Source organism: Protopterus annectens, chromosome 4.part1 (assembly GCF_019279795.1).
Source record: "Protopterus annectens isolate FY-2018-M chromosome 4.part1, PAN1.0, whole genome shotgun sequence".
Classification (NCBI taxonomy): domain Eukaryota; kingdom Metazoa; phylum Chordata; order Ceratodontiformes; family Protopteridae; genus Protopterus; species Protopterus annectens.
Window position 1 is genome coordinate 204,917,474 of NC_056734.1, and position 24,577 is coordinate 204,942,050.

General features: G+C 38.3%; 1 protein-coding gene and 1 long non-coding RNA gene across 3 annotated transcripts in view; one reads left to right on the top strand and one right to left on the bottom strand.

Moving 5' to 3' along the window:
- GPC5 (glypican 5) overlaps positions 1 to 24,577 on the bottom strand; it is a 4,047,478-nt gene that overhangs the window by 930,734 nt on the left and 3,092,167 nt on the right. The gene's annotated exons all lie outside the window — the stretch shown is intronic.
- On the top strand, positions 1,282 to 13,135 carry LOC122800819. Its single transcript, XR_006364646.1, has 3 exons — positions 1,282 to 1,353; positions 10,241 to 10,335; positions 13,096 to 13,135. It is a non-coding gene; the product is annotated as an uncharacterized LOC122800819 (long non-coding RNA).

The window sequence follows — 24,577 nt, forward strand, 5'->3', positions numbered from 1 at the left end:
TTGTGTCTCCTTATTTACTACAATCACTGAGGGACCAAGTCCACCATGTCTAAAGGTCAACTGCTTCAACTAATTTAGTCTTATTTCATTAAGCAAGTGCATGGTTAGGCATGCCATAGTTTTAATTTGAAATGGGAGCCAAGTTATCAAATGTGGTACAAGGTTCAGAAAAAGATGGAAGATGGAGGGGTTTAATATCCATTAATTACAAACTTAATCTGTGGAGATTTAAGGAAGAGATGATGCATAACCATAGCAATTCAAATCTATCTTCTTAGATCTACAAATCATCAAGAACTAAGCCAAAGTAAGCATGCATTTTTATGTGAGTGACATCTTTTGCTATTTGCAAAAGCAAGCTGAGCAGACCATCTCTCGGGGTGGTATTCCTAGTCCTCATATTTTTTGTAGCTTTGATCTGTGAAGAGCAGTGCTACATTGATATGCAAACCCAGACTTTCAGCATGAATATGAAAATGTAAAGGAATTATAAACATGGCCCTCTATAACAAAAGCATAACCTGGTTAACACACAACTAATAATGCAGCAGCTAATACACTAAGGGGCCTTACACATATGCATATGAGTAGGATTCATAAACATGAATCTATAATGAGCTCATCTGCATACTGAGCATGTAAATAGCCCTACACTTACACCAGAAAGCAGCAGTTTTCTTGCAGAATACAGCACTGCAAGGGGAGATTGGTTGGTGCTTGTGCACACCTGGATTTCTTACTGAAGGGATCAGTTGAGTAAATGTTTCATTTTGGTGCGTAAGCATACCTGCACATTTTACTGAAGGGGTTGCTTGGAGAAATGTTTCATTCTGGTACTTTAGAATACTTGGACATTTTACTGAAGGGGTCGCCATGGTGAAAGCTTCACTTTGGTGCTTCTGCATACGGGAACATACCACTTAAGGTGTTACTCGGGGAAATTATTCATTTTGGTATTTATCCATGCCTGGACATTTTACTGAAGGGGTTTGCTCGGGTGAATGCTTCATTTTGGTGCCTGAGTTTACCTGAACATACTCCTGAAGAGGTTGCTGGGAGAAATAATTAATTTGTGTTTCAGGAAAGTGCTTGTGCATACATGGTAAGACTGCTGAAATGATTGCTTTGTAGCATTTTAGTGCTTATGCATATTTAAGACAAACTAATGATGGGGTTTCTGGGGGAAATAATTAATTTGCATGTCAGGGAAGTGCTTGTACATAGTTGAACAAACTATTGAAGGGATGGTTGGAGGTAAGTTTACAGACTTCTTCTTCTTTCAGGTTTTCCCGGTTAGGGGTCGCCACAGTGGATCACCTTTCCAGTTCACAGACTGTGACTCCAATATCAAAGGTATCATCACCGTTTCAGGGAAGTGCTTGTGCATACATTGCAAGACTGCTGAAATGATCACTGTGTGGCATTTTAGTGCTTATGCATATTTAAGACAAACTAATGATGGGGTTGCTGGGGGAAATAATTCATTTGCATGTCAGGGAAGTGCTTGTGCATACTTGAGAAAACTACTGAAGGGATGGTTGGAGGCAAGTTCACAGACTTTGACTCCAATATCAAAGATATTATCATCGCTTTTAAAAGCAGATGTACATATCATGCAAATGTCATACTATGAATTGGAAAACTGCCTAATTAGAATATAAAGGAATAAACAAACTAGGCGTCCACCAAAGCTGCTAGCATAAAAGTCTTTTATTAATAATACAAAGGATAAGCACTTTCACACAAGGTTGTGCTTCATCAGCTCCATCAACACAAAACTTCTAAAATCATTTAAATAATAAAACACATGAAGTGAACAACCAATTAAAACATTTCTTTAATTACTGATGTAATCTCCGTTTTTTTAATATAGGCTTTAAAGCTACAGCAGCATTAATGCTGGCAGTTTATCTGCCGGCAGCCTAATAATACACTTTGTCTCTGCAATCTCTAATCTGTTGTTAAAGTCTCCCCCTCTCTTATTAATAGGTACTGTCTGTAATGCCATAAATTCAAAGTTATGTCCAGGATGCATAGAAATGTGCTTAGCTAATGCATTAAGCACATTATTACATCTAATATCACCTTGATGTTGTAATACAGGTTCTTTAAACATCCTCACTGTCTATCCTACGTAGAAGGAGGCACAATATCTGCATTTAACCAAATAGATCAAGCCTTTAGATTTACAATCTGCATAAAACCTTAGCTTAAAAAAGAAATCTAAATTAGGATGCTTATAATTAGTCTCATTAGAAATAAAACTACAAGCTTTACAAAGTCTGCAAGGAAAAGTGCCAAAAAGCAGAAATAACAGTAGGTATATTAGTAGATTTATAACATAACTGCCTTTTTAACAACAGGTTGTTCTTAAATGTAAAACTAGGCCTATTGCCTACAATATTCTTAGTCCTTTCATCAGAAAGTTAAACTGGCCAACATTTGTTCACAATATCACATATTTGATGGATATTATTACCATAAGTTAAGGGTAACCTAAAGTTGTTATTGTTCAGATGATTGGTCCTACCAGGTGCTACAGGCATATATGATCGATTAAAATATGGTTTACGTTTATCAGTACACATCATATTAACTTCATTCAAGGTCTTATCCAGGGCTTCTTTCTTATAGCCCCCTATTAAGTAAATCTCCTTCCAACTTAAGTGCAGCATCCTTATATTCATTCTCTTCTGTGTGCAACCTAGACATTCTCAAATATTGCTCCTTAGCAATATTATTAAAAATATATTTGAGGTGCATGTTTCTATGATGTAGAAGTGCATTTTTTCTACATGGTTTCCTAAATAAAGAGCTACAAATGGCTCCATTAGCTAATTTTATCTTGCTATCTAGGAAATTTATGGAGGTTCGTGAATGATTTAACACAAACCTAAAACAGTCACTGTTAGACTCAAGTTATTGCACAAAATTCAAGAGATCACATACTGTGAGTTAGATGTTAGTTTAACTGAAAGTAAAATGTTTGATTTGATTTCTCGTGATAAACATAGTGAATGGCCTTTAGTGATATATTGCCAATAAGTTGTTGTAGGTATTGTTTTATAAGTTATTAATTCTCTATACAAATATGAAATAACATTCTTCATATTATAAGTATTATATATAACTCCAAACAGCCAATTTATAAATTTTGGGATACTCTTAAAACAAGAATTATTAATTATTCTGCATAGATCCTGAGAATATGCTAAAAAGCTCAGAAGTAGTAACCAGTCTTGAGATGTTAATTCATAAGACGTCTTTAAATATTATGTATCCAAGACCTTTTGATCTCTGATACATTGTTGCCAACAAATAAAATTCTTGTGTTCCTAAGAAATAAGAAACTTTGTATCTATCCTATCAGGAGCATCCTTTCTGATGCTAAATGGAATTAATAGATCAAACCAAAGCTTTATATCCATATTTACATTAATAAACGTCTAAAGACATAAAAGAGATGATTGATTAAATTTGAATTAGTAGGTTTTGCTATATTATATTGTATATTGATACCCAAAGAATACCATAATTTATTAGCTCTATCTGTTACCAAGAGATTTTTTGACAAGGTACATTCATTTGTTATTATATGGGCCATGGTCATGCAGTGGTTAGCGTTGTCACCGCACAGCAAAAGGTTCTCCCGTTCAAGTCTCTGCTGGAGTGCCTTCTGTGTGGAATTTGCATGTCCTCCCCACTGTCGAGTGACATTAAAGACATGCAGGTAGGTGCATGCATGAATGGGTGTGCCTTCTTTGAAGGTTGGGCATCAGGCTGGCAACTCGGCACTGTAAAAATCCACTGCCAATCATTAGCGGACCGGAGTTCCGGTGTGGCAACCCCTAACCGGGAAAAGCCGAAAGACATTACATACTTTGCTTTCATTTGTTATTATGACCGAATGCTACAATTTCCAGTTAGAGGAATAGTTAGGGCTTATCCATTCTATAACACTTTTGAATATGAAAGCTTTTATATAAGATTCAATCTCAGGAAAATTTAGTCCTCCTTGTTCCCACTGTCTAATGTGATGTGTGAAAGCTACTCTGTTTCTTTTAGGAAACCATAGAAATTTTAGCAAGAGTGAGCTTATTTCCTTACAAAAACATCTCTCAGGCAAGAACAAAATAGCTTGGGCTGCATATATACAGTACATAATCTTAGGAAGTAAAAACATTTTTCTCAACCGTAGCCTGTCTTCAAAGGTCATAAATATTTTATCCCACTTGTTCACCAATATTTTAATTATATTGATAATATTATTATAGTTAACATTTAATATCTCTTCCATATCTTTGCACAAAATAATTCCTAAATAGTTTAAAGGGAAAACTTTTTTGCCATTGATATGATTTTTATTTTTTTGTATTTCTTTTTTTGGTCAATAATAAGAATTTTGATTTTGATTGAAGACCTGAGATCTTATACATAGAATTTTCCTATTAATAAATCTACTTCATCTAATACTTTTTTTGAATTAGGTAAAGTGAGAAGCACATCATCGGCAAGTAGCATTATTTTAGGGATGTATTGGTCATATATATATATATATATATATATATATATATATATATATATATATATATATATATATATATATATATATATATACATTTTATCTTTAGATTGATGCATATTAAAACAGCAAGTATCTCTATAGCCAATGCCAACAAAATAGGTGACATGGGACAACCTTGTCTAGTGCCATTAGTAAGATGTATAGATTCCGAAGTAAAAGGTCCTGCAATATTCAAAATCTGACAAAAATACACAAATGTCTGCAAGTAAACCAGAAAGCCAACTACAGCAGAGCACTAATCCCAAAAGAAGGCCCAATGCACCATGTACTGTAAAAATATGTTCAATGAAAAATATCACTGTATGCGCATTTTCATATAAGGTTTCTGCAGACAGTAGTAAAATGCTGTAAAAAAATCCTCCTTATGTTAGCATAAATTAATCACATGAATGATGGCATGGCTAAAACATCAGTCCTTAAACAGTTAACGAGCACATGTAGACGATAAAGCAGGCATGCATCACTTTAAAATTCAGGTATTAGAACTGGTTCAACCCAATTCCTAGGGTGGTGATTTAATGAATTAGCTAGGATTAAATTATTCCCGGCATCATAAAGTCTGCTCTTCAGTTTTTCCTTTAGAACTAGCCAGTTTCTTAATCTTAGCACTTGAATCTGCTTTTCTGTGCTCAGCACTGATTCAAAACTGTTGTAAAGCACTAAATGAGCTACAAATTACTGAAGCACTCAACCTTTCCCATTACCTAGTGCTTAACAGTTTTTGTACTTATCTTCCTCAAGTTACTTCGAGGAAACAGCTCTAGTACTTACTTCCCTCACTTGCCGAGAGGAAAAATGTGATTACCCACGCATGTCCAAGGGACAGTTCCCGGTGTTTTCTCCTGTCTACCTGTTGAATCTGGGCATCGTATGGCAATGTAGCAATTGCCTCATGTACACTGACAACCCTCTCATCCTACCACCCAACACTACAACCTGTGAGAGATGAATTTATCTAGCCAAACTGGAGGCAAAGCTCTCTCAACCCAAGACTGAACTTATCAGTCAGGAGGAGAAGATAAACACGTACTCCACACTACACTCATCACATAGTCCCACTATACCTACACCACCAAAACCCACACATAGATACACAAAAACATTCTCGGAGGCTCTCAATAAGAACCTGCCCAGGCAACAGAGGCCTCCAAAGCAGAAACACAAGCTCCACCCCTCATCTCAACCCAAAAGACACGTAACATACAGACTCAGTGTGCCACTCAACCACAGCCCATAAGGCCAAACAACATACCTAGCACATTAGTCATACGTGACTCTATAGTCAAGCACACTGATGTTCCACTCACCAGAATAGACAAAGAAATGGTTACTGTTAGCTGCCTGTTGGGTGCCAGGATCCACCACATAACCCATGAACTCAGGTTACTCCATAACAAGTACAAATATGACTCAGTCATTGTCCATGTTGGTGTAAACGACCTGAGAAATACCTCCCTGGACAACATGAAAAGAGACATAGAGAAGCTCTCCGATATTGTAATCCAGGCAGATATGACCGAAGCCCTGAGTAGCTTCCTACCTTTGCCCAGAATGATACCGTGGTACAAGGACAAAATGATTGACTTCAACAACTGGCTAAGCTTTTGGTGTCATTCTAAGGGGATCCAGTATCTGTCTGCCTGGGACGACATGTCGATAGGTCACGATGCTTTGCCAGAGATGGCATGCACCTGTCACCCATGGGATTCTGGATGAAGGCCAAGGCTCTTGCTGCCCCTATAGTGCCCATTTTAGGCAAGGTTCAAATGACAAACTCACCAACATGACAGATACAGGTAAGCAAAAACTAAGGGTAATGCTACTCAACACTAGAAGTCTAAACCTCAAAATGCACTCACTCAAGGCACTCCTTAAAATGGAGAACATTGATATCTGTGCAGTGACTGAAACCTGGTTCAAGGCTCCAGAGAGCACCCCTGCATTACCAGGATATAACTCATAACATACCTTTCGGTTGTCTAACCAGGACCGGAACACCAAGCGTGGAGGTGTGTCCATATTCATTACGGATAACCACACCTCCAGGTTAGTTGCCCAACATAATGCATCCGAAATTATCCAAGTGCAACTAATTCTGGGCAAAACTCCAGTACATATTGTAGCTTGCTACAGATCCCCCACCATTCCCCAGGATTCCCACTCCTCTTTTCTTGATATACTTGAACATATTAGGGTTCAACCCAACACCCTAATAATGGGCAATTTCAACTACCCCACCAATAAGTGGGAAAACTACTCATGTACCAACTCCATCATTCAACGCTTTCTAGAATTCATAAACTTCAATGCCCTGCATCAACTTATCCACATCCCCACCAGGGGCAATAATATCCTAGACCTAGTCATTACCAACATGAGTGACCAGTGTTCCACACCTGAAGTCAATTCCTCGCTGATCAGATCCAGCCATAAGCTAATCACCACAGATATCCACATCCTGCCCCCACCCATCCATTAAGAAAACCACTGTAAAAAATTTTTCAAAGCCAACCTTCATGCTTCTTAAGACAGAAGTGGCCAACTTCACGACACCCATGCAGATGGACAATACAGTTATGACTGCCGAATCTTATAGAAATTCACTCTATAAGCACTTACACAGTGAATGGATCATGCTATCCCTAACAGAACCAAGACACTATCCTCCAGAAAGAGGAAGCCAATCTGGTGGTCCCCTGCTATAAACAAACTCTACAACAGAAGGAAGAAACTCTTGCAAAAGAGAGTAAAATCCCATGAGTGGAGGAGCTCCCTGGTCAGCCTCAGTAAGAAGCTGAAATCCCTCATAAAATCCTCCAAAGCCAGCTATAAAAACAAGATTGCCACTGACTCTAAGGACAACCACAAAGCATTCTATAGCTATGTCAAGAATCTCAATGGCAACACCCAGATCTGCTCTGAGTTACAGCACAATGGCACGAAAATTACGGAAGCAACTGATATTGCCAACCCCCCCCCCCTCACCCCCTAAAGGGCCCATATCCATACCAGAAGAATGCAGTGCCCCTGCAATCACAACTAAGCAGGTAAAAACTGGACTCTCCAAAGCCAAGAACACAGCATCCATGGGACCGGACAACATCCCAGGCTGTATTCTACATGAACTTCAGAATGAACTGCCCCACCACCACCTAAGCACCATGTTCAATCATAGCCTCACGACAGGCTTTGTACCCACTGAATGGTGCACAGCATCAGTTATACCACTCCACAAAGGGGAGCCACCATGTATCCTGGGAACTATCACCCTATTAGCCTGACAAGCCTAGTTTGCAAGGCCATGGAACGTATCATCATGGAACTCATAAACAAAGACATTGGTAACTTCCAAACTCTGTACCCCACCCAGTTCGGGTTTGTGATGGGCAGATCATGTCTCCTGAACCTGACTGACTTCTTTGAAGCAGTCACCAAAGCCGTAGATGAGGGTAAGGCAATTCACACAGCCTATCTTGACCTCGCCAAAGCTATCAACACCATACCCCCATTCTGGAATCATAGATACACTCACTAAATTGGGTATAAATCCATGTGTCACAAGATGGGTTGCCAACTGGCTCACTGACAGAACCCACACTGTAAAAGTTGCAGACTCAAAATCTGACTTCAAATCTGTGACAAGTGGAGTACCACAGGGTTCAGTCTTGGGTCCTCTCCTGTTTGGGATCTACTACTCTGAAGTACAGACTAACAAAGAGGGCCACTGGCTGATGAAGTTCACAGATGACTACAAATTAGGTGGCATAGTCGAGTCCGCAAATGACATGGACATCCTACAGAAGGGCCTCACTGAGACTGATGCCTGGTGTCAGAGCCATGGCCTCAAGCTCAATGCCAAAAAGTGCATTGTCATCCCCTTTGGTAAAAACTCTGTAATCATGAACTATCACATATGCGGCAGTCCACTTAACGCTGAAGGTGTGATAAGAGACCTTGGGACTCAGGTAGACAGTAGTCTCTCCTTTGATAATCACATCACCACAGTAGTCAGGAAATCCTTCTACGTGGAACACCTCATCACAAAAGGGTTCTCATCCAGGAAAACAGAGGTCATTGTTCCCCTCTACTCAACACTCATTAGACCCATTATTGAGTACAACACCTCTTTTGGAATGTACCTCACAAGACATCTGCAACAGCAGGAAAGGCCAAAAAATACCTCACAAAGAGGATTATGGGACTTAAACAGATGCCCTACGCTGACAGTCTCAAAAAACTCCAGCTTTACTCTGTAGCATATTGCCTACTCCAAGGCAATCTCTGCCTGACATACAAAGCTATGTCTAACCCAGAGCTGTTGGACATGCTATGCCTAAAGAAATCCCAATCCCTCTGAGCTACATGGTCTACAGACCTAAACATTGTCACCAAAATAAACAGAACATGCTGGAGGGATAGATTCCTGTCCCAGAGACTTCCCATACTCTGGAACAAGCTACCTATCTATGTCAAGCAGAGTTCCTCACTAGCACTCTTCAAGAAATATCTTGATGAGTGGATGAGAAATAGGAAATTCACCCCAGGGATCACTTCTGTGGCTCTGCTCGACAGGGGCACAGGAAAATAGCCTTGTTGGATGCCAAAAGCCAGGGAACCTTGTTGGCTAGGCTTACATAGGCCCTTGGGCCGATAGTCTAGTACCTATATATGAACCTATGAACCACACTGAAGCTGCTGAGTTTAAACAGATTCTTAAACTTGAAGTACAGTGATTTTCTGCTCTTAGTGACAACTTTGTTGCTGAAACCTGTTTTAGAGGAGAATGACTTAACTGCACAGGAAGTGATTTTTATTCATGTCGTTGATCATGTGATTAAGTTTATGCTTTTTTTCCTCTTTGACTGACCTATTAATTTAAAAAATTAAAAAAAAATACACTGTTACTCATCATGATGCTTTCTAATTAGAAATTAATTTGGGGTGCTTCTTTTAATTTTAAAGCTCGTTTACTTTGTATTTGTTTGTTAATTGCTTTATACTGGCTATAAACTGATTGCTCTCAGTTATAATTTGACCTAAGAGTGGGATGGTCACTGCAGTAGAATGTATTTCTAAATATCCCTCAGTGTTGTCTCGTTTTATACTCGGGCACTATCTTCGTTCATAGAGCAGGTATTTGTCATATGTTATTACATTTTTATTTGTTCTAGGACTGTGTAGAATAGTGAACAGACTTTGGTAGTGTGTTATATTTGTAACAATTTTACAAAGATCAGATAATCTTTATGCATGCTGAGCATGTTTCCCTTTAACACATATGTATGTAATGTGAGTTGCTGGTGTTCTAGTATATACATTAAACACTGTTTTGATGTACTGGTTAATGCCATGAATGTTTATTAAGTGATGGTGTTATATTGTGCTCTCAGTGTAGTGCCAAGTTCTGGTAATTTGCTTGATACAACTGTCTATTTACACTGCTGTACTCTGGTTAGCTGTCAGTATACTTCATGCTAAAACTACTTTGACCTTATATTCATAGACTTTCTTATCATCCCTCTATTTCCACTGTATTCTCCTGCCCTGACTTACTGTGGTCTTTCCTACATCTCTTTTTTGTATAATAAATACTAACTTTATTGCCTCAGTGTAACATTACAGTTTAGCAGATATTTTCTCTTCCTTTCATTTCAGAGCCTGCAGTCACTACATCTGATCTCGATACTGCCCGAGTTCTGATACAAGGCCTACTCCTACATGTTTTACTCAGAATGTTGTTATTATTTAATGTAAGTACATGGAACATGAAGAACCTTGCTTTGTATTAACTTTAATCAGTGAAACACATGCCTACTCTGCGAATGAGTCTGTGTGAAATAGTCCATGTACTCTAAACACCTCTTACTAAGTCGGCCACAGTCCCCCTTTTTCTTGACCAGTAGACTATACTGCATATGCCAGTTATTTAGCCTTGGGAAATGACAGAGAATGTGTTTTTCTTTGTATCTTTTTGTTAATAACCCCACATATTATAGCAAGACATCAAATTCCCTATTAGACTGGATCTTAGTATCAGACCCTAGAAAATACACCACAGGAGCAATGTCGGACTATCTCAGTGATCATCTCCCAATCTATATGACAAGACATCTCACACATCCACTTAGAAAGCACAACTATAAAACAACACGCAATCTTTCCAAGTTAAACCCGGAAATGTTCATTTCCACACGATCATCTATTAACTGACACTTCCTAAAAATCCTCCCCTTAGATGATGCTGTAAATGAAGTCAATACAGCTTTTCTAAATATCCTAAATAGCCTTGTACCTCCTAGAAGGAAGAGACTAAAAGCAAATAATGCAATGCAGGCTACAGAAAAAGCATGGAAAGAATGGCAAAACTGTAAACACCCCGATATCCTGAAAACTTTAGAAAGCATTGCAATCATACTAAAAAGCAAATAAATGAAGAAAAAAATACTGCAATAACTTTCAGAATAAGACTAAACATAACCCTTAAAAGTTTTGAACATTTGTTAAAGAAATCTTACATCCAGGCCAAAAATTCAGCCCAAACCCCTCTCTCGAACTCAGCACTTGAAACTGCAATACAGTTCCACTCTTATTTTATAGATGATATAGCATCTCTAACCAAGGATTCCTCCACATCTAATCCCAACCCTGCCCAAAAGTCATATATCAGCACATCCACTTTCACCTTCAAACCTGTGCTCACATCCTATATAAAACTGCTCTTAAATAAACTTAAACCATGCTCTTCTTCAGCTGATGACCTTCCAAGTGAGTACGTAAAAATTGCAGCATTGCCTATCCTATCTCAATCCTTAATAATAGGACAGTCCAGGAATTCCACATTCCCTCTCTCTCTGGAAAAAGTCACACATTATCCCTCTGCACAAAGGAGGAAATTCAGCAGACACTAATAAATTTAGACCTATAGCAGTCTTATCTCCCCTCGCCAAAATGCTTGAAAAATGTATTCAAAAACAATTGCTAGACTATCCCTTGCAGGAAGATCTCCTACCCCATAAACAACATGGCTTCTTTCCTTAACATAGTGCAAGCAGTGCCCTTCCAAGCTATATAGATAATGTAAATAAAGGTAGAGATAATGGTAAACTAGTCTCATCTTTATTTCTAGACTTGTCTAAAGCCTTTGATACAATTTGTCACAGCAAGTTTCTACTTCAAATGCCCTCACAAGGTCTCTCCTAGCCCACCCTTGTGTGGGTCAAAAGCTACCTGTCCAATAAGTATTGGTCAGTAAAATCCATTCATTTGCTCCCAGATACCATCAGTGTACCACAAGGCTTTATCCTTGGTCCCCTCCTCTTTAACATTTTCATCAACACCCTCTATACATCCACATAACAGGCCACCTTAATATAATACACAGATAATTCCACTCTCGTTTGCACATCTGACAACATGTTACACCTCCAAGAAATACTCAGGAAGATTTAATAGCCACTAAAATATGTCTTTGTAACTCACAACTCATGCTCATAATCTCTCTTGATAATACAACCATTGAAGTCACATTCCATAGCAAATTATTAGGGGTGATAGTGGATTATAATCTTACATTCGATCTGCATATACAAAATTGCATACAAAAAATCATCAAAAATTAGGGATGTTTTACAGATCCAAAAACTTTCTCACTGGCGCACCTATAACTACATTGCGACTACTTATCTCCTCCCCAAACGTCTGTATGCTACTCCCATCCTTTCTAACCTCCAGCCTTCACAAAAATTAAAGCATGAACAATGCTATAACAAAGTTGTTACATTTGAGCATATACCACTCTTGGAACCCTCCACAGTATAGCACTAAAAAGCATGAATTGGTTATAACTGCCACATCAACTAACATATACACAACTTCTTACCACCTATAAAATTATCCTCTGCCTGTCCAGCACAAAAAAAAAAAACATTCTACTCAACTATGTTCCTTGTTGGTCATTGTGATCCAGTGACCAAAAACTCTTGTCTGTCTACAAACCTATCAAATCTGCTGGGCATTGTCTGGTTGCTAAGAGCTCCTTACCTGTATCCATCAGGTCAGTACCCTCCCTCCCATCTTTCAAAACCACTCTGAAAAACTTCCTACCTAAAATCTGGCTCTGTTCTTGCTCAAAACCAGGATAAACTATATCCCTAAATGTGAACAAGTACATTTTCATTCCTTATACCTCCTCACTCTCCCTTCTTCACTTCCTTACTTATATCCCTGACTTTCTCTCTAAATATGTCATAAGCATGTTTTTCCCTCACTTTGCATTGCAATTCCTGTTTGCATTGGGCTATCTTACCTTTAATTTCTCTACAAACTGTCTAAAATTTGTCTAAATATTTAATGATTGTCATATAACTTGTATTGATTCTTAACCAATGTTTTTATATTATGTCTAATTTGTTATAAGTATTTAATGTGCAAATGTTTTTGTTTTATTTTTGAGGATTGTAAAATTATTGCTCCTAAAATGTTTTGTAATAATTTGGATCTTTTCTCCCCAGACTTGCACAGAAAATGGGCTTCTACCCAGTTGGACTTTCCCAGTAATCAAATTTCAATAAATAAATAAAATTGGTAGTGCTTCTTTTTTCTTTTCAGGAATACCCATAAAATACGATCTGGTCATACTTAAAGCATTTAAAGAAATAAATGTATCCTTTTTTATTTTCTTAAGAGACTATATTATATTTAACATGAAAAAGTACTCTGTTAAATATGTGTTAAATATGTGAATGGTTAATTTTATGTGTATTAAGATCATGTTTACTTGTTTGTATTAAAATGTTTTGTTTTCAGTTAAGTTATTAACAAGGACTGTAGGATCTCTAACATACAATGAATCTACCACCATAACAGGCATATGGGACCTCTGTTTAATATTTCATCCAATGGACAATACCTCAGGAACATACAGTGTATACAGCTGCAAAGGGAATCACAGAGAACATGTTTTACTGGTGATGTTCACTCCAACAGTTAGTTGATTGATGGTTTTAATGTTGAACCTCACAAATCAGGAGGTAGAAATTCATATGATGATGGAAATATAGTTACCAATCTGTAAACCACAACCTATTAAAATTAAAATGAAAAGTAAAAACATTTCTTGCAGGAAGTGAAGATATTTGTTTCACCTCACACTCCTTAACTTAAAACTCCAAGACTGTTCACCCTCAGGAGAAGTGGATAGCCCATTCACAGTTGTTATTTACTAATACAATCACCAAACATCTATGCACAATTAACTATTACATTTTACACAAATGATCATTTCTTGCCTCTTTTACCTATACCTTACACTACTGTTATCACTATTCAGTCCTTTAACTTTTCTTTCTCCCTTTTGCTACTTCTCTATAAATACCGCGCACTTTACTAATAAATACCTACATTTCTGTCTCCTACTTTCCCTCTCCTTTAATTCCTCTCCTCACTCAGCCCTGTATTATAAGATAGATATATATATCAAGTACATTATAATAAATAATTATTTAACTATCAAGCAGAATCATACTGATCCGAACCATATACTTGTAAAGACCAGTTATTTCATGTATATAGTCTTCTTAGTAATATCTACTGTCTGTAATTAATGTGCTGTATTTTTCATCTAATATATGTAAAAACGATGTGCTATCCATTATTGTATATTCTTTCTTGTATGAGAAAATGTTCATTGTTGTTCTGTAATAAGTTAATGTAAGCTAATGTAATAAGGTCTATATCACCATTTCAAATGGTGAAAACTCCGAACGCTGTTTAACTGAGCTCAACAGTTCGAAATCTGTAAACAGCAAACTCACACAACACGATTTGTTTCCCAGGGAAAAAAATCGCTGCTTCGTGAAAACAAAAAAAATTAGCCCCCCACACCACCCTACTTAAATATACCAATTCCGAAATTACACCACAGTGGAGGGAAATAGCAAAGCTCCGAAGATGGCCCACCGATTTTTTCCCTGGGAAAAAAATAGGTGTTCTGTGAGTTTGCTGTTTACGGATTTCAAACTGTTGAGTTCGATTAAACAGTGTTCGGAGTTTTCACCATTCAAAATGGTGATATAGACCCAATGTAATATGTTAATTTTCTCTGGAGCTTTTCTCCCTGGTCCTTCACTGAAAATGGGCACCCACCCACCCAGGGTAAACAAATGTCAAATAAATAATAAGCAAATAAATCACAACCACACAAATTTGACTTGATGGCAAACTGCTGCCTGGAATTCCAAAAATGCATGCTTATCAAAATAAATGTTTTGCAGGACAGTTTTCCTAAGAATAAGACTGCATGCACTCAGAATGCTTTTCAAGGATAATGAATTACCATTTACTTCCAGTATAGCGCCATGTATGTCAACACAATGCACATTAGGACATTTATGGAAAAGACCTGACTCTGGTAGTTGTCAGCCAGATAAGAAAGTAACAGACTAATCACTGCAGACATGGCCAGCTTTAGGCACTTGTGAACCCTGCAGTCACTGGGGGCACCTGGTCCTGGGGCCCCCAACCACAGCAAGTTATCTTACTTTGATATTTTGTAACATATCTGTTAGACCAACAAAAGCTAAGTGTATGCTTAATAAACCAGGTGGGTAATAATAAGTCTTATTTATATCTCCTTAAAAATTAAAAGGTCTTTAGTTAGAGTAACAGTATTTATCAAATAACTGGATTTACACTTTCATAAAATATTTTACCACTGACCTAATTCCCCTGGAGGAATTAAAACTTGCTGGTGGGCATTCCCTCCACTAAAACTAACATCATAGCCAGCTTTAGGTACCTGCATCACAAGTGGCTGCGGGGGGTGCTTTAATCATCCCTGACTGAGGCCACAGCTGCTGTTGGTTGAAGAAAATGAGAAAAACATGTACTATGACCCTGTTTGTATAAAGCTGATCATGAACATGAGCGAGGTATGCACTAGAGGGATCAGCAGCCCAGAGTGAGAGTGACCAATCTCAGTGTTTACCTTGGATTTTAAGAAGAGCTGATGAGTTAGATCGTCAGGGATGATTTCTCTTTCAGGGAGTTTAATAAATACTGGCAGAACACCAGATAGTCTAACTCTCAACGTCTTTGCTGAAGAATTCTGCTCAATAACAAAAAAATAATGGCAGAATAAAGGCTAACAATAAGGAACACATTTTAAATATTACTTTAATTCACTTAAAATGTTACTAGAGTAACACATTTTACATCAACATGCATTTTTTTGGACAATAAGAAGTATAAAACTATGATGTCTAGATTTATTGACTGCAATTTTGAATGCTTCATCAGCAAATAAAACTTTTTTTATGAAGGACAGAGCAAAATTATGAGGCAAAATCAAGGCATATTTATAAAATCACATACAGTGAGAAGAATTCATTTACTCCTCAATGAGGTAAATAAAAGTGTCTTACCCTGCTCTGTTTGATGACTGCTAAACAACAGTCACTGTCCTGGTGTGGCAGTACCAGTGTTGTACAATGTATTGCTATTTGCTGAAATAATTACAAAACTAGCATTGCAGTGACGTGTGTGTGTGTGTGTGTGTGTGTGTGTGTGTGTGTGTGTGCGTGTGTGTGTGTGTGTGTGTGTGTGTGTGTGTGTGTGTAAAATATCACTGATTTTTTCAGTGCACAGATCTAGTAATGTCAGAACACACACATTATTCTTCTCAGTATCAGTAAAACATGCAGCTAAGGAGTAATTACATCAAAGGTAAGGCATAAAATATATCAAAGAACATTCAGACACTAAGAGCTTCTAGGAGTATGGTGGGCCCCACTCCCCACACTGTATACATGGATACTGGAGGGGGATCCCTTTCTTTTTCCTTTTTCATCCTTGACTGAGTGGGGTACCCACAAAAACTATTTCTGGTTGGGGAAAAATGAGGAGAAAAAATGTTTTAATTTAATGATAGCACTTTTAAAACCTGAACAGGCTGTGATGTGACCCTGTTGGAATACACTGATAATGGCCTCTGCTCCCAGTCACACTCATTCTAAAACCAGCCCTGCTCAGATGTGTGCATACAGAAAGTTGCTGTAAGTTATGTGGGGGGAGGATGTGCTGTCATTGTCTCCTTTAGCTTTCTCACAGAGCTCAGAGGTATAGAAAGAAAGTTACTTTAGCACTTGTATGTAGGTTAATAGGTCCTTACTGGGCTAATGACCACAATGGCCTTTTTAAGCCTAGCCATGCATCCCAAATCTCTGACAAGTTATGATACCCTTGTAAGTGTAAGCATTGGCCTGGGAGATGAACCATTTACAAGTTACCTGTGTCCATTAGAGACATAGGTGCCAAACCAGGGATGAATTTGCAGTTTCTCATCCAGTTGTCCAAGTTGCACTTGAATTGGATTAGGGAGGAACTCTACTTCACAGGGATGTAGAGCCTGTTCCATAGATGGGGTAGTCTCTGGGATAGAGACCTATCTCTCCAGCAGATCTATTTATATCACAGGCAAGGCTTAAGTCTTTAGAATGGGTAATTCTGGTGCTGTTTGTTATGTGGATATGCAGGAGTTCCATCAGAGTGGGGTCTGACAATGCCCTGTACACCAGGCATAGATCTCTCCTCAAAAGTCTATAGGAGACAGAATACAGGGACAGAGCTTTGAGTCGGTCTCCATAGAATATATTACTTACACCCTGTATTCTTTCAGTGAGGAACCTCTGTGTATGTTCCAATTGTTGGATATACCTGGTAATGTACATACCAAAGGGGACATTGTACTCAATGATAGGTCTGATGAATGCTGATTATAGTGGAACAATGACTTCCTTAGACTTAGATGCCATACCTCTGTTTATAAGTTGGAGCAGTGTACTGTCTAGAAGCAAAAAAAGTAGACTACATTCCTGTAATCAATATATTTTTGAAAAACACAAATAACGGGCTCCTCCACATGATCATTATGCAGTTGTATATGCTTATAAAGTGCATGTTCTGAATAAGTATGCTGACTGTAACACACAAAATGTTGTCTATATTGTGAATTGCCAGCAGTGCACTGCATATTATGTAGGAAAAACAAATTGCAGACTTAAAGATAGACTTTTTAAACATTTATCAGATATAAGGCTAGGAAAAGAACAAAATGCACTTTATAAGCATATAGAACTGCATAATGATCATGTATTTGCATTTATGGTTATATGTGCTGTAAATAGAAGTCAATGATGGGAGACTTAAAAAATGAAACTGAATACAAAGAGATGCAATGGATTCTTAGACTGGGAGCTGATAAAGCCCCAGGATTAAATGATCTTGTCCCTTTAAAACCAGCTCTAGCAAAAAGGAGGGTAAACTTTTGATTCTCATTGGCTGTGATGTATTATATTAGATACAATGTTTTTAGTAACTTTATCATCTGATGAAGGGATTTACCTGAAAGCGTTTATGATACTGTTTTATTTTTATTGTTTTAATAAAGTGAAGTTGCTTCATTTACAGCATGGTAGTACTTGCCTTCGTCCGTCCTGGGACCGCTCCTGTTTGGTATCTACTTCTCTGAAGTACAGGTTAACACAGAAGGCCTCTGGCTAATGAAGTTCACAGATGACTACAAACTAGAAGCCATAGTCAAGTCCCCAAATGATGTGAATATCCTACAGAAGGGCCTCTCTGAGACAGATGCCTGGTGTCAGAGCCATGGCCTCAAGCTCAATGCCAAAAAGTGCAGTGTCATACACTTTGGTAAAAACTCTGTACCCATGAACTACCACATAGGCAGCAATCTACTTAACACTGAATGCGTGATAAGAGACCTTAGGACCCAGGTGGACAGTAGTCACATCGGCACAGTAGTCAGGAAGTCCTTCTATGTGGCACACCTCATCATAAAAGGGTTCTCATCCAGGAAAAAAGAGGTCATCGTTCCCCTCTACTTGACACTCATTAGACCCATTATAGAGTGCAACTCCCCTTTTGGAATGTACCTCACAAGACATCTGCAGCAGCTGGAAAGGCCACAGAAGTACCTCACAAAGAGGATTACTGGACTCAAACAAATGCCCTACACTGACCGTCTCAAAAAACTCCAGCTTTACTCTGTAGCATATCGCCTACTCCAAGGTGATCTCTGCCTAACATATAAAGCTGTGTCAAACTCAGAGCTGTTGGACATGCTATACCTAAAGAAATCCCAATCCCTCCGAGCTACACACTCTAGGGACCTAAACCTTGTCACCACAATAAAAAGGACATGCTGGAGGGATAGATTCCTATCCCGGAGACTTCCCATACTCTGGAACAAGCTACCCATCTATGTCAAGCAAAGTTCTTCATTAGCACTCTTCGAGAAAAATCTTGATGTGTGGATGGGAAATAGGAAATACACCCCAGGGATCACTTCTGTGGCTCTGTTCGACAGGGGCACAGGAAATTAACTTTCTTGGGTTGGCGTAAGCCAGGGAACCTTGTTGGCTAGGCCTACGTAGGCCCTTGGGCCGATAGCCTAGCACCTACCTATGAACCTATGAACCTTACATTTTGGTTTAATCAATATATTTTTTTCACTTTCCTCACAATCACACATCAGCATGTATGCAGGTGGTTGCTTTGGGGGGTTAGGGAAGAGGACTGAGGAGGCATGCTATGTATATGTATTTCAGCAGTCATTTAAAATACATGACTGTGGTCATTTGAATCTCAGTTTCATCCCAATCTAACACCAGGAGATGCATAGGCAGTGACTGTCATTTCTGGGGATTAGGGAGGCAGGCATTATTTCCAGACAGGATCTGGGTATCCAAAAACAATTGGCATGGTCATCATCTTTGAAAATTAAGCCTTGGGCACAACTTCTGTCTTCAATGAAAGAAAACAAAAATAAGACTGAAATTCTTCTTCTTACTCATGATTTTTGTTTTGGTCACGGTTGGATTAAAGGGTTGGGAAATGCTCTAAAAATGCATCCCACAGCATCTATAACCTCTATGGCTCCTGGGATCAGTGGCTTAATTCAGTTATTTCTAAATAGTTATTACTGTGTTGTCTTGGTCAGGAAAGGTCTAAGGATGCAAGAAAAATTAAAGCTGAACAGCAGCACCAAATTTCTTTTTTTAATCATAATTTCTATTCAAGCCATAACTGGATGAAAAGGCTGTGTAAAAAAAAAAAGAATAAATAAATAAAAATGCACTTCAGATCATATATAAAGTTATGGCTTCTTGAAAAACCTGAAGAGAAAGATACAGTGTGAGAAATGGAAGAAAAAAATAATTTGCATGGTGTAGGGAACCCAAGATGGGGAGAAACAGAGGGGAGCACTGGAGTGTGTGTGTGTGTGTGTGTGTGTGTGTGTGTGTGTGTGTGTGTGTGTGTGTGTGTGTGTGTGTGTGTGTGTGTGTGTGTGTGTGTATAAAGGGGGAGTGGTGCTAAAACAGTAAGCAGTACCTAGGGCTCCATTTCACCTAATTTAACCCTGCACATAGAGCTGTTGCAGTGTATCATTGTTACGTCTAAATGCCAGTAACTGTGGATGTCCCTTTGTGAGATGGGCCAACATAGTGTGGTACATAGGCTTGTTGTGTATTACTCCTAAAAGTGTGCAGCATGAGGAAAAGGATAGTTAGGAGGCCTGACAGTGACAGGGCAATACTTAGACTGGAAGTGCCCAGGGGGACCCCAACTTGACATTTGCTGCAGGTCCCCAGAATGCTAACACTTGCCCTGACTGCATAACTTCATACATACATTGCTGGGTTCTTGTGTGACCAAAGTGACAGGGTTAATGTCAGACTGGTTCAAATATGCATGGGCAAGACATGTTTTATTAGTGAGTTACAAACTGGTTCAAATATGCATGGGCAAGACATGTTTTATTAGTGAGTTACAGAAGTGATAGATTAGAACACAACAGGCCAAGAAACTGATCTATTAGCCATACAGAGCATAGCATGCAATAGTAACCATGTCGTAACAGCTGAGGTTTAGCATCAGACGTGTGTAACTGTAACTCAGATGGATGTGTTCGATACCACTTAAACAAACTGTTAAGTGCTATTCAAAGGTGGCTAGATGAAGGAGAAAGTGCTACAAAAGTCTCATAAGCAGAGAAAGATCCTTAAAGCTAAATAACAATGAGTGAAGTATATATAGTACAAGTCCACAAGTACCATGTGAAGAGATAGCATAGAAGTAATATAGTACCAGTGCACAATCTGAGGAAAAAGAAGGTGTATAAGTAAAGTTCTTATGTATAATTCTGAAGATATTTTACCATAAAGTGCATTTGTCTAAAATGAACTTACCATAACAGCAGATGTTTGAATGCCCTCTCCTGCAGTAGCCTTAGGTATATAGATTGTATCCTGCCAAGGATGTAACAGCCAGCCAGCTTACAAAGCTTGAAGGCACCTTCCATGGACACAAACCATCAAGTAGCTTAAGGTGAGCTGAATAAAAGATATGTTTGGGCATGAAGCCCTTCAGAGCTTTTCTGCCAGAAGACAGAGGGAGGCTGAGCCCTGAAAGGGAAAGGTTAGATGCAACAAAAAATAAATGTCCAATCATTGGCATAAAAACACACACCTAAAAGCAATTGGGGAGGAGGGATGGAGAGGCTACTGCAGCAGTCATCATTTGAACATCTACTGTTATGGTAAGTTCAACTTACACAACTATACTATGTTCTTCATATTGACCACTGCTGCAGTAGCCTTAGCTATATGGGTAGAGTACTATTGCTAGCTATATTTCAGAGGTGGAAAGAGAAGGGTCCAGGAGCCCATTGAGAGTGGTCCTTGCAAAGTATGATCTAGGCCTAGAGAAGGAATCCAGCTTACAGTGCTTTGTAAATATATGTACAGAAGTCCAAGTAACAGCTTCTAAAATACTTTGTGAATCCAAATGTTTCCAAAAAGCCATAGCAGAAGCCAAGGTCTTTGCAGAGTCGGCCTTGACCCTGCCTGGAATACATTTGTTATACAACCATTTGGAAATAGTCTATTTTGAAACTGGTTGCGTCTTCTTCTTACCTTCACAAGATATGAGCAAATGAGTCCATCTGAGAGATTTAGTTCTGTCAAGATAGATGAGTTGTCTATGGACACACAGGTTTGGAGTATTATTTCTCCCTCATGTTTAGGTTCAGGAAAGAAAATGGGGAGATGGATAGTCTGACTTTAAGTAAACTCAGATGCTACTTTAGGCATAAAAGAAGGATTATTTCTCAAAGAAACCCTGTCATTGTGGAAAATGTGGTAGGGTTGACTCACCATAAAAACTTGCAACACAGATAGCCTTCTTGCAGTGGTCAGAGCAATCAATCAAACTGTTTTCCATGTTCACAGGTTCATAGGTTCATAGGTAGGTTCTAGTCTATCTGCCTGAAGGCATTTATAAGCCTAGCCAGAATGTGTTGGCTTTCGCCCCTTAGATTAGTTCCCTGTGCCTCTGTTAAGAACTTCAAGTCAGCCAGATTACCTGGTTCAAATGGAGCAAGTGTTAGTTTCTCAAACACAAAATTATGATCCCAAGGAAGGGCAACCAGTTTACTTGGAGGTCTCTATTGCAAACCCCCTTTCAAAAACATTTTGACATGTGACTGCCTTGAAACTCCCACAAATGTAGTAAAAACAGAGAACAACTAGCCCTTATTAGGTGCTGGTTATGTTGTTGGCACCAGCTAGAAAACATTTTCCACTTGCTGATATATGATCTTAAGTAGCAGATACTAAATAAAGCATGAAGACCAGCTTACGGGAATGGACTACACTTTAATATGAGTGCTTTCATCGGCGTAAAACCATCTGACTTCTTCACATTAACTGAACATTAAACATCACTTCCTTTTATACAAAAATATCATTTCCTTTTGTACAAAAACATCACGTCCTTCTGTACAACAAGCATCACTTCCTTTTATACAAAAACATCACTTTCTTTTATCCAAAATATCAGTCACATGATCCTTATATAATACATTTCTTAAAAAGTCTGCATTCAAGTGAAATAAAATAAAATCTACTACATCGCCACAATGCCTTCTTCAATACAATCAGGAATGTCTGTGCAACATAAAATAAATAAAATAAATAATATGCAAATTGGCCATAACCTGTTCATTTACACAAACCCTATGAAATACAACTTATTTGAGAATGTCTTCAAATATGAAAATCTGCCTTTAATTTTTATGGAGGCCATATCATTAAGTCCAGGTGGATGCGTGGCATCACATCTCAGTTGCCACACTAGTTCTTTGTATTCAAGGAAAAATGGGGTGCGTCCCCCCTGCCCTGGTTCACTACTTGTTCCATTGCATTGAATTTGAAGTGGTGGTTAGGAAATTCATGGATTGTTTTGATAAGGAATTATTCATGTTGCCTTTCCATATGTCATATAGATGTTGATAAATATGTTTATTTAAGGAGTTAATGGTCTTCCCTATATAAAAATTGTTGCATTGTTGGCAAATAGCAACATAAACCAAGCTCTAAGTCACTTTACCATACCCTTTGATGTAGACAGTATTATTTTCCAAAATATAGGGGACAGTGGGCACGATGTCCACATTTTTTCATGTGTCCTTTTGTTTTAACAACACCCCCTCTTTTCAACAGGTTTTTTATGCTCAGGTCTTTTATATATATATTATCAAAGGTTTCTCCCCTACTTTTTGAAGATTTTCTTCCTTACTACTGAAAATTATCCAGTTGTTCATAACCACCTCTCTATTGCTTTCAAAACAAGGGTTGTATGATAATATCATAGCATTAGTAAAGGTTTTAACCACATTCCCAGTGTTTTCACTTGTCACTAGTGTTGTTCTCATTTCCACTGGTGCTGCACTCAATAGTGGATAAAAATGCCTGTTTTGTCTCTTTATCGTGACTTCATCTAGTACAGGTTCTATAAAATGACTTGGGTATCCTCTGTTTAACAACATACTTTTTAAGATTTCCATCGCATTTAGGAACACCTCGTCATCACTAACCATTCTGGCTAACCTGAGAGCCTGCCCCTTGACTAGAGATCTTTTCTGCTGCCTAGGATAGCAGCTGTTGAAATGCAATAAAAAATTAGAATAGGTTGGCTTTCCGTATAACCCTGAGGAAAAAGTCTCATTTATTCTGTCCTTGCAAATGGTAATGTCCAAAAAGTTGATCATGTCACTACTGGTAGTCATGGTAAATTGTAGGAACTGTGTGCTTGTGTTTAAAAAGGTGAAAAATTCACCTAACTGTGCCTCAGAGCCTTCCCAAAATATCAGTATATCATCCAGGAAGCTCCAATAGAACCTACAGTATTTAAACAGTTCTGATTTAAAGACAATAGCAGTCTCCCATTGAGCCAAGACAATATTGGCAAATGGGGGGCACAAGCCGCCCCCATTGCTACACCCATTTTCTGCCTGAACAATTGATTTTCAAAAATAATAAAATTATTTTTCAAAATAAGTTCCATCAGAGTCCCGAACATCAAAATTCTTGAATGACTGAGTTTAGTATTGCTACATAAAAAAACATAAAACACTGTGGTACCTTGTTCATGGGGGATTACTGTAAACAAATCTTTGACATCGACTGTAGTGAAAATTAAGTAATCTGAGTAGTATTCCTTGTGTATTTACTTTAGACAATCCCAAGAGTTCTTGAGTATGTGTGGAAAAAGGTCAAAAGTTGCTTTTAGGTTATAATCAAAGAGTTTAGCCAATGTAAAAGTTTTAGATGCCTTAGAATCAACAATCAGTCTCATTTCCGGGTAATTGTTGCATTAATGCATCTTGGGTATCCCAAAAAAAGTTGGTGTACGTGGACTTTGCTGTTTGAGAAACTGGGATTCGGTGATGGTAATCTGGTTATCAAGTAATAAATCATTTAGTATGACGTCAATATTGCGAGAAGCAATACTCAATTAATTCACCGATATCTCTTCATAAGTGTCACTGTACAGCATTGTCAACATTTTGTCCACATAGGCACATTGGTCCATTACCACCAAACCCCCATCCTTGTCGGGTTTCATGATTCTTAT